The sequence below is a fragment of the Aethalodelphis obliquidens genome, unplaced genomic scaffold (genome assembly GCF_003676395.1).
Source record: "Aethalodelphis obliquidens isolate GAN/ISIS:26980383/991018 unplaced genomic scaffold, ASM367639v1 scaffold3, whole genome shotgun sequence".
Taxonomy (NCBI): domain Eukaryota; kingdom Metazoa; phylum Chordata; class Mammalia; order Artiodactyla; family Delphinidae; genus Aethalodelphis; species Aethalodelphis obliquidens.
This window is the reverse complement of record NW_020837947.1, coordinates 57,748,481-57,765,046: the sequence shown is the minus strand read 5'-3', so window position 1 is coordinate 57,765,046 and position 16,566 is coordinate 57,748,481. Positions and strand designations below refer to the sequence as shown.

General features: G+C 44.1%; 1 protein-coding gene and 1 pseudogene across 4 annotated transcripts in view; one reads left to right on the top strand and one right to left on the bottom strand.

Annotated features, from left to right (window-relative positions):
* The window catches only part of FAXC (failed axon connections homolog, metaxin like GST domain containing), an 86,948-nt gene that overhangs the window by 27,136 nt on the left and 43,246 nt on the right, over positions 1–16,566 (bottom strand). The window lies entirely within an intron of this gene.
* On the top strand, positions 3,698–5,685 carry LOC113611299 (40S ribosomal protein S12 pseudogene; annotated as a pseudogene).

Genomic DNA, 16,566 nt, shown 5'->3' with positions numbered 1-16,566 from the left:
TTTTTTTTTTGGCGGTACGTGGGCCTCTCACTGTTGTGGCCTCTCCTTTTGCAGAGCACAGGCTCCGGACATGCAGGCTCAGCGGCCATGGCTCACGGGCCTAGCTGCTCCGCGGCATATGGGATCTTCCCGGACCAGGGCACGAACCCGTGTCCCCTGCATCGGCAGGCGGACTCTCAACCACTAAACCACCAGGGAAGCCCACTTCAATTTTTTTTAATTAAAAAAATAAAATAAAATCCCAAATATTAAAAAAAAAGATGTCAGCCAGGTTGCAGTTATCTCAAGCCTTGACTAGGGGAGGATGTTTCCAAACTCATTTACATGGTTAACAGGCCTCAGGTCCTTGCTGGCTCCTGGCCAGAGATGAGTTCCTTGTCACGTGGACCTCTCCATAGAGCAGCTCACAACCGTGCTGGCTTGCATCAGAGCAAGTGAAAGATCAAGAACAGGAGAGAGGGGATGCCCAAGATATAAGCTACAATCTTTTTATAACCTAATCTTGGAAGGGACATCCCACTGCTTCTGCCATATTCTATTTCTTAGAAGCGAATCAATAAGTCCAGCCTACACTCAATGGGAGGGGATTACCCAAGAGCATGAATCCCAGGAGGCAGGGATCACTGGGGGCCACCTTGGAGGCTGCTGGCCACATGACAAAAATATCAGTGCTACATTCAAAAGTGTTTGGAGGTTAAATGTCATGATATCTGTAACTAATTTTAAAACACATCCACATCAAGAAAAAAAATAGTTGAGGCAAATATGACAAAATGTTAACAACTATTGAATAGAGGTGATGGTTATAAAGCTGTTCATTGGACTACTATTCTACTTTTCTGTGTGTTTGAAAATTTTCATAATGAAAAAACAAAACAAAAAAATACCTGATCTTGTTCACTGACAAGGGGCCAAGGGAAGAGACTGTATCGACTATGCTAAATCTCAAATGATAACATTTGGCAGACACCCTCCAATGTTTAAATGGACAATCCTAAATCATCCTCATCTAACAGGTGAACGAACTCAGCTACCTAGGAGTTGATTTGGTACATGGATGCCCTGACAGTCTCATCAGAATGGTTCTCTTATGATTCTGTCTAGATTGTAAAATCAGTGAAGACAGAAATCATACTAGACGGTGAGCTCTACCTGGGCACTAAGACTGTATCCCCCGGTACCCACCAGTGCCCGGCGCCCAACAGGTGCTCAGTAAATATATTTTTCAGTGAATGCAGACTATTTTATAATACTTTGTCCTTAAATCTTTTAGAACAAAATTATCCCTCCCGATACTTGATGGCACAGAACTCTAGGATGTACAACTCTGAGGCCCAGCTGGGGCTTATATAGGTGCTTGAGCTAATAGTTTGTGAAGAACTACAGTGGCCCTGCCCCACACTGCTGGAGCTCACTGTTTCATGAAGGCAAGATGGCCTTCGAACCAGGCAGCACAAGCCAGGCCCTTAAGTTCTTTTTTTTTTTCATTTTTTAATTAATTTTTTTTTTCTTTTTTTTTTTTGGCTGTGTTGGGTCTTCGTTGCTGCATGCGGGCTTTCTCTAGTTGTGGCGAGCAGGGGCTACTCTTTGTTGTGGTGCATGGGCTCCTCACTGTGGTGGCTTCTCTTGTTGCGGAGCACGGGCTCTAAGCACGCGGGCTTCAGTAGTTGTGGCACGCGGGCTCAGTAGTTGTGCAGGCCCTTAAGTTCTGACGAGAGATCCTCCAAAGGTGGACCGACCGCCTGGTGTCTAAGGCAAGCAATCTCTTCAATGAACAACATGGAAAAGTTAAACCCCTGGTAGTCACCAAAGACCCAAATGTAAAATAGCTGATTCAGGACTTGCCAAAGCTTGCCCTAAACCCACACACTTCCCCTCCCAAACAATAACTTACATTGGAAAGGGGATCTATTGATAAGAGGTGCCTGGGCTATGGTTGTTGGGTAAGTTACCAAAATCTCTAGGCTCTCTAAGCTCCACCCCTATAATAAATATATCCAAATAAAAAATACAGGCACTGTTGGGCTTTCCGGGTAGCGCAGTGGTTGAGAGTCCGCCTGCCGATTCAGGGGATGCGGGTTCGTGCCCCGGTTCAGGAAGATCCCACATGCCGCGGAGCGGCTGGGCCCGTGAGCCATGGCCGCTGGGCCTGCGCGTCCGGAGCCTGTGCTCCGCAACGGGAGAGGCCACGGCAGTGAGAGGCCCGCGTACCGCAAAAAAAAAAAAAAAAAAAAACAAACACAAAAACAATACAGGCACTGTATTAAAGTAGGACCCCAAACAAATGCCTTTGGAGCTGCAATTCAACGTTAAACCTTGAGCTTTTATTAAGAAAAATTTTTTACAAATGTTTACGTTCAAAAATACTGTCCTTAAGGAAATCCAATCTCCTTTCCGTGGAAGAATCTCTTCCTAGAATTCAGGACCACGAAAAAACTTGTCTCAGTGGAAGAACCTTTTCCTCTCCCTAGAAAATGAAGATGAAACTGCCCCCACACACCTCCCTTTTTATCTTGGTAGCCAAAAACCTCAAAGTTAAATTGTGCCCAATTCCAGGAATAAACTCATTCCAAGAACATAATTTTTTTCTAGTTGGTTTCTGAAATGTTTGTATTAATGTTGAATATATTATAATGCTCTGTCTTATATAGGATTGCCTCAAATTCCTTTAGGAAGTTAGTATTCATTCAGCAAATAGTTACTGAGTGCCTAATATTTACCAGGCCTTCTCTTAGGTGCCAGGGGTGGAGGGAAGCCAGTCAAAATGATAACGTCCACAGGAAAGGTTGAGGGAAGGCTGGAGGTTGGGGGGTAGGGGAGCACAGCAGGAGCCCAGAAGAGTACAATATAGTACTTCCTTGATCGAACTGTGCACAAAGTGAAACAGGAGAGAAGAGAACACCCAACGTAGGCAGCCCCATGGGGTTGGAGGAGGTTAGGGAGAACACTAAGAAAGTTTCTAAGAAACAAGCTCTGAGAATCTGTCAAATTAAGCAAGGCAAGGGAAACAGCCTCTGTTTTGCAGGAAGCTGCAGAACAGCACAGTGTGTTCAGGGACCCAAGGGTAATTTGGTGCATTGGGAATAAAGGTGCACATGGGGAAGAAGTAGGAAATACGGGCAGAGATGTGAAGAGAATTCAGCTTATGAAGAAAAGGAGTTTGGATTTTAGTCTACGAGACCTGGGAGCCTAACAGTTCTGATTTACATTTTAGATTGACCACGCTAGTAGAATTCAAAAGCAGACCTGGAGGTTGGGACATCAGCTAAGAATCTGTGGCAAAATGCAGGCAACAGACATTGGGCGCTCCTCCTATGGCTGTGGGGCAGAAAGGAGCTAAGGGGTTAAGGTGTTCGGTGAGGTCCCAGCGAGCTTACTGAGCATCTGGCTCTACAGCCAGACTCCTGGGTCCAAGCCTGACCCCACCATGTCTCAGCCACGCGATCTTGTGAAGGTAGTTAACCACTATGTACCGCAGTTTGCTCATTTACAAACCAGGCATAATAATACTAATGACAATCATAATCATAATAAGATGTTACTAATACTGCCTCATTTAATTCTCACCAAACCATGTGAGGATAGGTATTGTTATTATATTACCATGAGGATATACATACACACACACATATAATGTACATATGATATATATTGTATATAGTAGGTATTTTATATTACATAGTATACATATATCATATGTGTAATATATATGTATTATATTGTATGTTATATAATCAATATACACACTGTATATTATTATGAAAGTACATATTACCACATGAGGGTATTATATATTGTACTACTATCTGCCTAAGCACACTGGAAATGCTCACAAATGTCAGCTCTTATCAATATTATTTTGACTATATGCAAGACACAGCTCTGGGTGCTGGGATCCTGGGACTAACAGAACAGACAAGGTCACTGCTCTCATGGAGTTTACATCCCATGGAGAGATGATAAACAGATCAATCAATAAATAAGAAAGCATCAGCCAGTGATAAGTGCAATGTAGAGAATTAAAGTAAGGTGATGTGATAGAGGGTGACTGACAGCTGTGTTAGACTGGGTGGTCAGGGAAGGCCTCTCTGTGGAGCTGAAATTTACCCAGAGACAAGAATGTCGAGAAGGATCTACCGATGCACAGATCTGGAGACTGGGAATTCCAGGCAAGGGAAACAGCTAAGACAAGTGCCCCAGGGTCAGCATAAGCTTGGTGTGTTTGTGAAGCGGAGAGAAGACAAGGATGGCTGGCACACAGTGGGCAAGGGGTGAGGGTTAAGAAATGAGATTGGAAAGAAGGCAGGGCCCAGGCAGTCTAGGGCTTTGAAAGCCAGGTGGAAGACAACAGAGAAGGAGCAATCTAGAAGGACTTTTGGCACCCAACTTGAAAAACTGAATGGAGGACAGTGCCATTCACAGAGAGAGGCCACAGGAGGGGATGCTGGTTCGGTGGGAGGGTGAGGGGTTTTCTGTTTGGGGATGTGCTGAATCTCACGTGGTTGTGGGACGTCTAAGTGAAGATACAGAAAACAGCTGGATTCAGGAGATGAATAGAGGGTGGGGGGCTTGACTTCTGAGACCAATCAACATTTGAGGAACCTAAAAAGGGGAGCAGGGAAAAAGGGTCAGAGAGAGCCAATGAGGAAGATAAAGGCTAAAAAGTGTTCGGCAATGATTTCTGGCTTCTCCTAGACTACTTCCGTTCAAATCCATGATAGCTGGGTGTTCCCAGACAAGTTTCCTCTTTGTGCCTAAGTTTCCCCACGGACAGGATCACTGTGAGTAGTAAATGACTTAATACATGAAAAGTATGCACCTGCATGTGTTAGAAGGTCACACACACACACACACCCCCCAGCCAACAATCCGGCGACACCTGAAACAGCAGGAGACTAATGCCTCTTCATCTCATGCCCAGAAATCTGTAGAGTTGAAATGGAGGATGAAGCCTCCGGGGGAAGAGGAAGCCTGAATCCTCTGTACTTCAACACACCCAAGAAATGTCATTTCCATCAGCCTTACAGCAGGGAAGAGACTCCTCAAAGCCTCTCCTTCAGGTAAAAGTTTCCTACTTCTAAAAATCCAAAATTAAAAACTAAAATAAAGAAAAGTTTCTCTTTCCCTGCTGCCACCAAGCTGGCAGGTGTATTCCAGTTTCAGCTCCACCTGTAACCCACAGCCATGGCTGAGGAAGGCATTGATTTGCTGCTGGAAGGCGTAACAGACATTAAGAACACTTTACAGGAGGTACCGAAGACCACCCTCACCCACCGATGGCCTCGCACGTGGAATTCGGGAAGCTGCCAAAGCCTTAGACCAGCGCCAAGCCCATCGTTGTGTGCTCGCGTCCATCTTCGTGTGATGAGCTTGTGTGGGTCAAGCCGGTGGAGGCTGTTTTTGCTGAACGCCAAATCAACCTAATTCAAGTTGATGACAACAAGAAACTAGGGGAATGAGGGGGCCTCTGTAAAACTGACAAGAGAGGGAAGCTCCGTAAAGTGGTTGCTGCAGTTGCGTGGTGGCCAAGGACTAAGGCAAAGAGTCTCAGTCAGGCCGAGGATGTCACTGAGAACTACTTCAAATGCAAGAAATGAACGAATAGGGCTTCCCTGGTGGCGCAGTCTTGAGAGTCCGCCTGCCGATGCAGGGGACGTGGGTTCGTGCCCCGGTCCGGGAGGATCCCACATGCCGCGGAGTGGCTGGGCCCGTGAGCCATGACCACTGAGCCTGCGCGTCCGGAGCCTGTGCTCCGCAACGGGAGAGGCCACAACAGTGAGAGGCCCGCGTACCGCAAAAAAAAAAAAAAAAAAAAAAAAAAAAGAAATGAACAAATAAAAAAACTTGGCTCTTGAAAAATAATAATAATTAATAACTAAAAGGCCAAAAGAAAAATAAGTCTTTTAAGAAGGCAGGCAATAAGATCTGGCTTTAATAAGATCTGGCAATAAGGCAGGGTGTTATTTACCCTTTCAAGAGCGCTCTGCAGACAGGTGGGTTGGGGGCCAGGGGTCAGGATACAGTGGTTCATAATGTAAATGGGAGATAAGTGAAGAGAATGACTACTGATTCATTTCATAAAAAGCTTCTGTGTGAAGGGAAGGCAAGAGACAGGACAGAAGTGGAGTGGTATTTTTTTTAACTTTTTTAAATTGAAGTATAATTGATTTACAATGTTGTGTTAGTTTCAGGTGTACAGGAAAGTGATTCAGTTATATATATTCTTTTTCAGATTATTTTCGCTTATAGGTTATTACAAAATAATGAGGTATGGAGTGGTATCTTTTTTAGACAGGGAAGACTTATATGGTAAGTAGAAGGAGGCTGTAAAGAAATAAGGGTTGAGGGAGATCAGCTCGGTGCTTTGTGACCGCCTGGAAGGGTGGGATAGGGAGGGTGGGAGGGAGGGAGACGCAAGAGGGAAGAGATATGGGAACATATGTATATGTATAACTGATTCACTTTGTTATAAAGCAGAAACTAACACACCACTGTAAAGCAATTATACTCCAATAAAGATGTAAAAAAAAATTAAAAATAAAACATATTATTAAAAAAAAAAAGAAAGAAGGGTTGAAAGAGGGAAGAGATAACTTGAGGGGAAGGGGTGGAGGGGATGGAACTGAGTGCAGCGAGGAGAGGGAGGCCTCCCAGCTGCCCGGAGCACTGCTGGATGCAGACCACGAGGGCTGGGCTGAGGGATGGAGGACCCTGGGGAGATAGCAGCTTCCCTGACGGATCTCAGGCTAGGCTGAGTGGGAGGGAAGTAAATTTGGGAAGGAGCAAATGAAATAATAGGGTGGGGGGAAGGGGAAGAAGGAAGAAGCCTGAGGTCTGGAGGCATCAATGCTCAAGTGTGGGAGTGAGGTGGGCTAAGATATGTTGATTGGTTCAGCAAGGACCAAGCAACTGACTTAATGTACTAGGATACATCAAGTCACCATTTAATTATAATTCCTCCCGAGTTAGGCAGTCTAGTCAATGAATTTTGTCAAATTCAGTCAAATCAGCCCAAAAGAACACTGTTGGGACTCAGGGCAGGCCACTCAAAATATGTCACAGTGGCATATTGATTATTTTGAATTAAAGTCACTTAAGAAATGGCCAATGCAAGATGGACACTCTGACCCTCCTCTCTGTCTTCCTGAAACCAGGAAACCAATCTCCCATGTGGAAGGTGCACTCCCTGCCTCTGGAAGTAGAAGGACACCCTTACCACTCGGAGACAGGGAATTCAGGGCTGAGAAGCCTGTATAAACAAACCTCATTATGTCTTTAATTGACTACCCCAAGCCCAAACCCTGCTTAGATTCTTCACTAATTGAGCACCCAAAACCCAAGTTTCTTTGTCCTGTCAATTCCTCGCAGATTGTTTCTTTGTCTAAAAAATATAAAACCTCCCTTCCTTGGCCACTTCTTAGGTACCATTTCTATGAGACCTGCATGTTCGCAAATGAAAATTTCTTTTTCTCCTGTTAATCTGTCTTGTGTGTTAGTCCAGCCACAAGAACTAGAGAGGAGTGGAAAGGGAAAGTTCCCCAATCCCACGACACAAATGCAGAGGGTTTCCATATCTGGTGACCCAGGAAAAGCACTGAGCTTTCTCATTCTGTGCTCATCCCTAACACATACATACGTACATAAGATTTAAGAATCTATTGTCTACATGGCACTATCTTGTGAATCTTTTTCCTCTTTTTTTCTTTTGTTTTAATCATTCAGGAATTGGAACCCTGAAAATTTAAACACAAAGTCACTTTTCTCAGGGAAGAAACAGCTGGAACACCCCCAGGATAAAGCAAAAAACAGACTGCTTCTGTCAGAATTACATCAACCAATTTGTGTTGCTAAATAAGCCACAAAGATTTCCAAGAACTCAGCACTGATTAGCATTTCATTTTAATCTGCTAGAAGTAACTTCTTTTTGTTTTCGTGAATAATCAACATATTTTTACCAACTGAGATAGCAACAGTGAACCTGGAAAAGAAATGAGCCACAACTGCCTCTTCCCCATAACGATGCAAACACTTTATTTATTTATTCATTTATTTATTTTTGGCTGCACCGCAGGGCATGTGGGATCTTAGCTCCCAGACCAGGGATGGAACCCGTGCCCCCTGCAATGGAAGCGCGGAGCCATAACTACTGGACCGCCAGGGAAGTCCTGCAAACACTTTACGATGAGCAGGGCTTGACCCTTCCCAATCCCTGGTTCTTTAAGATGGCCAGGCCCCCAGGCCTCCATTGCTCCCTCTTTCTGGAAGTCTGGAATGGATGCGATGCCTGAAGAGAAGAGCTGCTGCTCTCTGAGCATCTGATCTAATGGTCCTCTCCATTAGCAACTGCAAGCAATTTAGAGTTACTGAATAATATGTAAGGATCTTTCAGAGTAGATCAGTTCACTTCAGTTAGCATCGGATTCCGATATGAAGTTGTAAAAAGCTTAAGCACTCACGGGGACCCAATCAATACAGGTAAAAATAGAATTTATGGTTTCCAGGCCAAATTATTACTATTCTTGCAGGTATTTTAACAAACCACCAATGCAAATATACAGAAGTTGTCCTGCAGCAAAAGAAACGCGTTGTCATTAGCTGCACAGCCCGAGACCGGTTCCCTCGTCTCTCTGACCCTCATTTGGCTTTCCCTTCTGTGAAATAACTATCTCTCAGGGGTGCTGTAAGACTACAACATCTTCAGGATGCTGTTAAAAACAGTGTCTAAAATTTATCCACACACACAAAAAACCCCTGCAGTCTGCGTAATAGGTTTGTGACACGGAAAGAAGGAAGGACTGGGCTAAGAACCATGAAGACAGACCCACCCAGGGTCACCCTAACCAAGACAGTTCCCTCATGTGGCCCCTTCCATGGCTCTTTACCCACCTGTCCTCCTTCCAGCACCCACACCCGCCCTACAGTAAATGACAAACATATTTTATATGTTTTATAACTTGGAAAACTGTCTCTGCTCTTCTCTCTAGAGAATGAATATAAAATCACCAAATCATCAGAACTGAAAGGACCCCCAGAGACCATTTCTACTTAAACATCTTATTGCCTGTAAAAAGACTCCTCAGCTATCCTGATAGTGGTTCTCACCCTCAGGGGGTGACTCCAAAAAACAGCAGCTCCGACCACATCATAAGACAAGCCCTCCCAACTTTAGATGGGTCTGCTCTACAGTGCTGTCTTACCCTGAGTTGCAATCTGTTATTTAACCTCATACATACCCCAGTCCCCCTCTGTCCTCCTTTCCTCTGCCCAAACACGCCCATCACCTGCAACAATGCCTAAGTCACTACCCACTTTCAACACTTGAAAAAAGCTAGTTTATGACCCTTATAGCTGCACTTTTCCACATTATCCATGCCCAGTATATTCAAATTCCTCATAGGAAAATTTTTTGAGACTAACCACCTTCTTAACTACCCTTCTCTGAATACACCCTAGTTTGGCCACATTCCATTTAAAAGATGGCTCCCAGAACTGACAATTGCATCCTTTGTTCAACAAACACTTGCTGAAAGCCTAACGTGTGCCAGGCGTTTGTTCAGGCCCTAGAGGCAGAAACCAACCCACCAGGCCTGGTGCCCAGTCCAGCTGAGGAGACAGTCAAGCCTACCATGCAGAGAAGGTACAGGAAGTGCTCTGGGGAAGAAAGTACCAGGGGCCTGGGAGCATGGAACAGGTTTGCCTGACACACTCTGGGAGAAAGTTCCAGAAAGGCTTCCTTGAGGAAACAACTTATTTTTTTTTTTTTGCAGTACGCGGGCCTCTAACTGCTGTGGCCTCTCCCGTTGCGGAGCACAGCCTCAGTGGCCATGGCTCACGGGCCCAGCCGCTCCGCGGCACGTGGGATCCTCCCAGACCGGGGCACGAACCCACGTCCCCTGCATCAGCAGGTGGACTCTCAACCACTGCGCCACCAGGGAAGCCCCGGAAACAACTTTTAAGCCGAGACATTATGCTTTGTTTAAACAGGCTAGGTTTTTATTAGCACCTCTGGAAGCCCATCAGGCTGGTGACATACTGAGATCGAAGTCAACTAAAATCCTTAAATCTTTTTTCATATGCCTCTCCCCACCCTGTGCAATTCAATTTGGGGACCTAAGTACAGAATTTGACATTTATTCCTATTAGGTTTCTTCTTCTTAAGGTTGACAGCTTTGATTCCCGATTTTTCTGTCCAATTTTTAGCTATCCTTCCACGTGGAGTCATTCAAAAACCATTAAGCTTGTCTTTGAAGTTGTCAACAGGTCTTTGAGAAAAGTCAAGAGCAGTGTCCCTGGAGATTCAGGTGATATCAGTCCATTAATGCGTACTGTGGAGGTTACAGATACTCAACCAAGCATGCACCCACCACCAATTAATCCAGGGGCTTTCAAACTTTTTTCTTTGGTAGGAGAAGTTCTCTATCAAACAAAATGAAAGAGATTCCCAATACATAAACAGATAACAGAGGAGCTGCTCTAGGTGAAGAAAGGGTGGAAAGATCCATCCATCAAGGGCTCGCTCTCCCCACCCCCCAACCAGACCTCTCAAGAAACCTTGGTGACACCATATGCACCCACGAAGCCCCCTGTAAAAACCAGCCATCTTGCACAAGCATATCATGAGAGAGAGAGAGTCTCCAGTGATTTGAAGAAATCAAGGGATCGTCTATCCAGTTAGTAGGACCAGCAAGTCACGAAAACACAGTACAGTTGATCCTTGAACAACACTGAGTTTTAACTGCTGCAGGTCCACTTATACGCGGATTTTTTTCAATAAATACACTATATACATACGTGACCCGAGGTTGGTTGAATGCAATGACGTGGAACCCGCAGATACAAAGGGTCAACTATGGGACTTGAGCATCTGAGCATTTTGGTATCAGCGGCAGGTCCTGGAACCAATTCCCAGTGGATACCGAGGGATGACTCCAGTCCTTTTTGGTATGATTTATTCACAATGAACCAATAATAGTCCTTCAAGAAAACCAGCCATCTATTCAATAATTCATTCTAGTGTTTTATTTAATTATGAGAATCTACTTTCTCCATCCCCTTTCGGAAACAGGGATGATTTCCTATCTCCATCTTCTGACATTTTTCCTGGCCTCCTCATTTCTGAAAGATTACAATCAGAGTTCCAAGATCACATGGGAAATTCTTCACATACAAGGATATTGTTTGAGCCTAGAAACGTGAGCTCTGCTATATTATAAGCTTCCTAAAAGTAAACACCATTTTTATTCGTCTTTGTTTCCCAAGAGTCTAGCATAGCACCCGGTGCATAACTGATACAAAAATAATGTTCAAATAGTTTGCTTGTTAGTCTTTAGTTGTTAAAAAATACTGAAATGCTCTCTTTTGACCTTCTCACCTAGTTTAGATTTCAATTCAACATTCTATATAGAAGCAAATTATGAGTTGAGTGTTAAGACTTTATCCTTGCTGTCACTTAACTTCGTATCCTTAAAAAAACTTTTAAATGTCCTGAGCTCTCTTACAAACCACAAACCTCTCCTGACATTACAGCTTTCTGCTCAGCTCTATAGAGCACCCTTGGCAGTAATAATAATTTCTTTGGGTATGCCTGTGACCAAAGAGAACTGATGAAATGCATCACTCTTTCTAGAGAAAAATGCAAATTACTCACAAACGATCCATAAGTGGGCACCTAAGGATATACCAATTTTTATGTGCTCTGCCATGGTTAAACCTTGAGCTGCCCTAAAAGAAGGGAAAGTTGACAATATAAGGGGGGCAGAGGAGGGTGGGGAAAGAGAGAGTTGTGAGTGCCTAGTAACTTAAGTTTCCTGTTACCATCTCAAACAAAAACCGAGCACTCTGGACAAAAAAAAAAAAAAAAAAAAAAAAATCCATACTATTAATAACCATAAGATTTCAATGTTTCAGTATTATAATCTTCTTTATAGATAAAAATCTTTGTAATATTTTTCTTAGGAAAAACCCCAACAGGCTTAATTATTTAGTAAATAGTCGTACCTCGGGGTATCGGTTCCAGGACTCCGGCAGATATCAAAATCCGCGGATGCTCAAGTCCATTGTTCGACGCTCCATATCCGCAGGTTCCGCATCTACAGATTCAGCCAATCTCGGATCCTAAACATAGTACAGGAGCCACGCTTGGTTGAATTGCAGATGCGGAACCCAGGTGGATAAAGACAGCCGGCTGTATTGATAAATATGTACAATTTTATGACTTTCGAAACTGTGAAACTCAACTTCAGAAAGTATTAGTTTTTTGTTTTTTGTTTTTTTTGCGGTACGCGGGCCTCTCACTGTTGTGGCCTCTCCCATTGCGGAGCACAGGCTCCGGACGCGCAGGCTCAGCGGCCATGGCTCACGGGCCTAGCCGCTCTGCGGCATGTGGGATCTTCCCGGACCGGGGCACGAACCCGTGTCCCCTGCATCAGCAGGCGGACTCTCAACCACTGTGCCACCAGGGAAGCCCGAAGTATTCGTTTTTATTCCTACCAACAGAGGTTAGTGCCTCTTCCACACCCCTGCAGCTACTTCACACTATTAAAAAAAAAAAACAAAAAAACTTTGCCAGTTTGATTGACAGAGTGGTGCCTGGTTTTTTAACTTGCACTGCTTTGATTACTAAAGAAATTGAACACTTTTCATGTGTTTATTATTTGTATTATTTTTGCAAATTACCTTTTTATGTCTTTTGCCCAATTTTCCCTTTCAGGCACTCACTTTTCTTACTGACTTGCAGAAGTTCTTCACAAGTTCAGTAATATTGCTTTGTCACATGTCACAAACATTTTCCAACTTACCATTTCAATTTTAACTTTATTTATGGTGATGTTTGCTTTCTTTTTCTCACGTAATCCACCAATCCAACCTTTCTTTTTATAGTTTCTCCCTTTGGTGACATTATTAGAAAAATATTCCCAAGTTAACATTATATAAATGTTTCCCGTATTTTATCCTGGCATCTTTACAGTTTTATTTTTTACACTGAAGTGCTTAATCCATTTGGAATTTATTCAGGTATATGACAAAGTCTGGATTGTACTTATGTTGTTCCAGATGGTTAGCCAGCTGTCCCAACACCATTTCACTGAATTAATTTATCTTTTCTCCACCGATTCAAAAGGCTGCCATTTTCATATACTTCCTCTCCACTCATGCACCTGTCTCCCAGGATCTCAAACTCGGCATATCCACAACTGAAATTCGTGATTGCCCCCTTCTCTCCAGTGATCCCCAGCTCTGGGAATGGCTACTTTGCTTATTACTCAACTTTCGTGTTGAGAACTTGGTTATTCCTCACCCCTGCCCTCTCCATCACCACCTCCCACCTCCACACACACATTTAAAATCACTAAATTTTATGCCCAACTCTATGGCCATGGTCGTAGTCCAAACGCCATCTTACCTTTCCTGGACTGCACCAGCATCCTCACTGGGCCCCGAACCCAACCTCGGCCCCTCCAGCGGGTTACACATAAATAAGGTCCCGCCTCTTCCCTACTTTCAACCTCCTATGGCTTTCACTGCTCTTCGAACAAAGCCTGCGTTCTTTACGTGACGTGGAAGGCCTGTAGGATCTAGCCCCTGCCTACCTCCACCTCATGCCACACCTCTGCTCTCACACAGTTTCCAGATACACTGGCCATCTTTTCATTCCTTGAAGGCTCCCAGCTGCTCTTCCACTCAGAGCCTTCACGGGCGAAGTTCCTTCCACGTTCCATGCTCATCTCCTCCTTGCCGCATCCAATTCCTCTTCCCCACACACATGCCTGCCTAACCCCCGTTTATCTTCAGAGCCCAGCTTAAATGTCATCCCCTCAAAGTAGTCTTGACCATGTCAGTTTCCCCTGCAAAAAAATGCCCTCATTGCACCTGGTACTTCTCCAGGGTGCCACTTCTCACGAGTGTTGCTATTATAAATATTACAAGATCTCCCTCAGGTGGCAGTTCTAGTAGCCAGGGCTGTCCCCAACTTGCTCACAGCCCCTCTCAAAGAGCTGAAGGCATGTGTGCCCATACAGTCAGACTCATACAGTCCTAAGTCAAAGGCATTACCTTTCAGTCTGCATTCTAATTATTACAAGTATACTCTCCCTCCTAAGGTCTCTGGCCATGGCTGAAAAGAGCATTCTTTGATAGGAAATTGCAGTTTCCACCTCGAGAGCCCAGCACTATTTCTGGGCTCAAACAATGAATGCTCTTAAAAGCATTCACAAATTTCAATTTTTTACTCAGAAAGTACTCTCAGATCCACAGATCCTGGACTGCCACATTGGCTACCTGCTAAACGTGTCCTGACATTCATTCATGCTTTCCTTCATTCATCCAGCAGTTATTTATTGCCCACCAACAGTGCCCAGCTGAGCCTCATAACTGAAACTGTACCTTTATTATTCTCCCCCATATGATTGTCTCCCAAATCAACTCTAGCTGCCAATTATTCATTTGCTTTTCCCATGACATAAGTGCTATGTCACCATGCAGGGTCTATAAAAGTCCAGTCAAAAGCAAACAAACGTTAAAGTTCAGTCCTCTGTGCTGCTTCGTCACAATCAGGTAAATGGACAGCTTCTTTAAGACCCCTTTGTAATAGTCTGAACTATCAATACCACCGACACCCCCATCCTGCGGCCTGTTTCCCCAGCCTGAGCCCGAGGGTGAGTTAGAGACAAGAGAAGAAATTCAGATCCAGCCTCAACCCACTCCCAATGCCCACACACAAGGAGCTGCCACCTCAACTTTCCTTAATAACCCTTAGTTCTGGTCCACCTGACAAAAGTTGCTTTCCAAAAGCATCATACTGCAATCTTACGTTGTGACTAGGAGAAGCTTGAGAACCACAAGACATGGAGCATAAAACTGCAGAAAAATGACTTCCCTGGTGGCACAGCGGTTAAGAATCCCTGCCAATGCAGGGGACACGGGTTCAAGCCCTGGTCCCAGAAGATCCTACATACCGTGGAGCAACTAATAAGCCCGCGAGCCACAACTACTGAGCCCGCATGCCACAACTACTGAAGCCTGCGTGCCTAGAGCCCATGCTCCACAACAAGAGAAGCCACCGCAATGAGAAGCCCGTGCACTGCAATGAAGAGTAGCCCCCGCTCGCTGCAACTAGAGAAAGCCCGCGTGCAGCAACGAAGACCCAACACAGCCAAAAGTAAATAGATAAATTTTTTTTTTTAATGCAGAAAAAGTTTGGCAACAAACTAAGCCACACTCCCCAAAGATAGCAGCTCCCGTGCTGCAGCTACAAGACCCCTAATCTATTTCTTATCGAGCCCGGCTTCCTGCTCTGGAGTCCCAGCTCTCTGAAACCAGCTCTCTTATAATAAAGTCCATATGTGACAAACCCACTGCTAACATCATACTCAACAGTGAAAAGCTGAAAGCATTTCCCCTAAGATCAGGAACAAGGCAAGGATAACCACTCTTACCACTTTTATTCAACAAAGCATTGGAAGTCCTAGCCACAGCAATCAGAGAAGAAAAAGAAATAAAAGAAATCCAAATTGGAAAGGAAGAAGTAAAACTGTCACTGTCTGCAGATGACATGATATTATACATGGAAAATCCTAAAGATGCCACCAGAAAACTACTAGAGTTCACCAGTGAATTCGGTAAAGTTGCAGGATACAAAGTTAATATACCACATCACCACTTCTGCTCCATAGCAAGGTTTTTCAGTCTGGAGGGATGGAACCCCAAAGGCATTTCTGAGTAAAAATGGGCTAGAGATTTTCTATTACTAATCACAAAGCCAGTTTTAATCTTCTATATATTATTTAACTAAAGAACTAAGTGATCAGTTGAATATCTATGCATTTAAAAAATGAAATTATTTACAACCTGAAAAATAAACAAATAAATAAATTTTAAATGATTTTATTTTTCAGTTCAATAGCAAAATACAATCATTCTGAAAAATTATACCACATTGTAACTATACACACTGAAAAGGGTGACATGAAGCACATGTGGCAAGTGACTCACTTTGCTGCCTTTGAAAGGAAGCACTACTTTGCATCCCTTTCCTCTTTAATAGATAGCCAAGATCACACATTGGTGTTTATTAAAATAACCAATAGATTTGGCTCTTTTTTTTTTTTTTTTTTTTTTGCAGTACGCAGCCTCTCACCGCTGTGGCCTCTCCCTCCACGGAGCACAGGCTCCGGACGCGCAGGTCCAGCGGCCATGGCTCACGGGCCCAGCTGCTCCGCAGCACGCGGGATCCTCCCGGACAGGGGCACGAACCCACGCCCCCTGCATCAACAGGCGGACTCTCAACCACTGCGCCACCAGGGAAGCCCAGATTTGGCTCTTTGACATGTGCCAACCCAATGGCAACAAAGACTCTGAAAAGTAAAGACTCCCCAAGCCATTTTCATGACTCAACAAAAGGCTTCAGACCAGGAGGGGAAAGTGCATTTCACTTTATATTAATCAAGTATAATTGGCTGGGAATCAGCTTGTTTTTCTCACTTTCATTTACAAATTCCACCTTATTACTTGACTCTTTCAATAACAGCTCCTAAAAAAGAGACCTTTTCTCCTCAAGTACTTGTACAC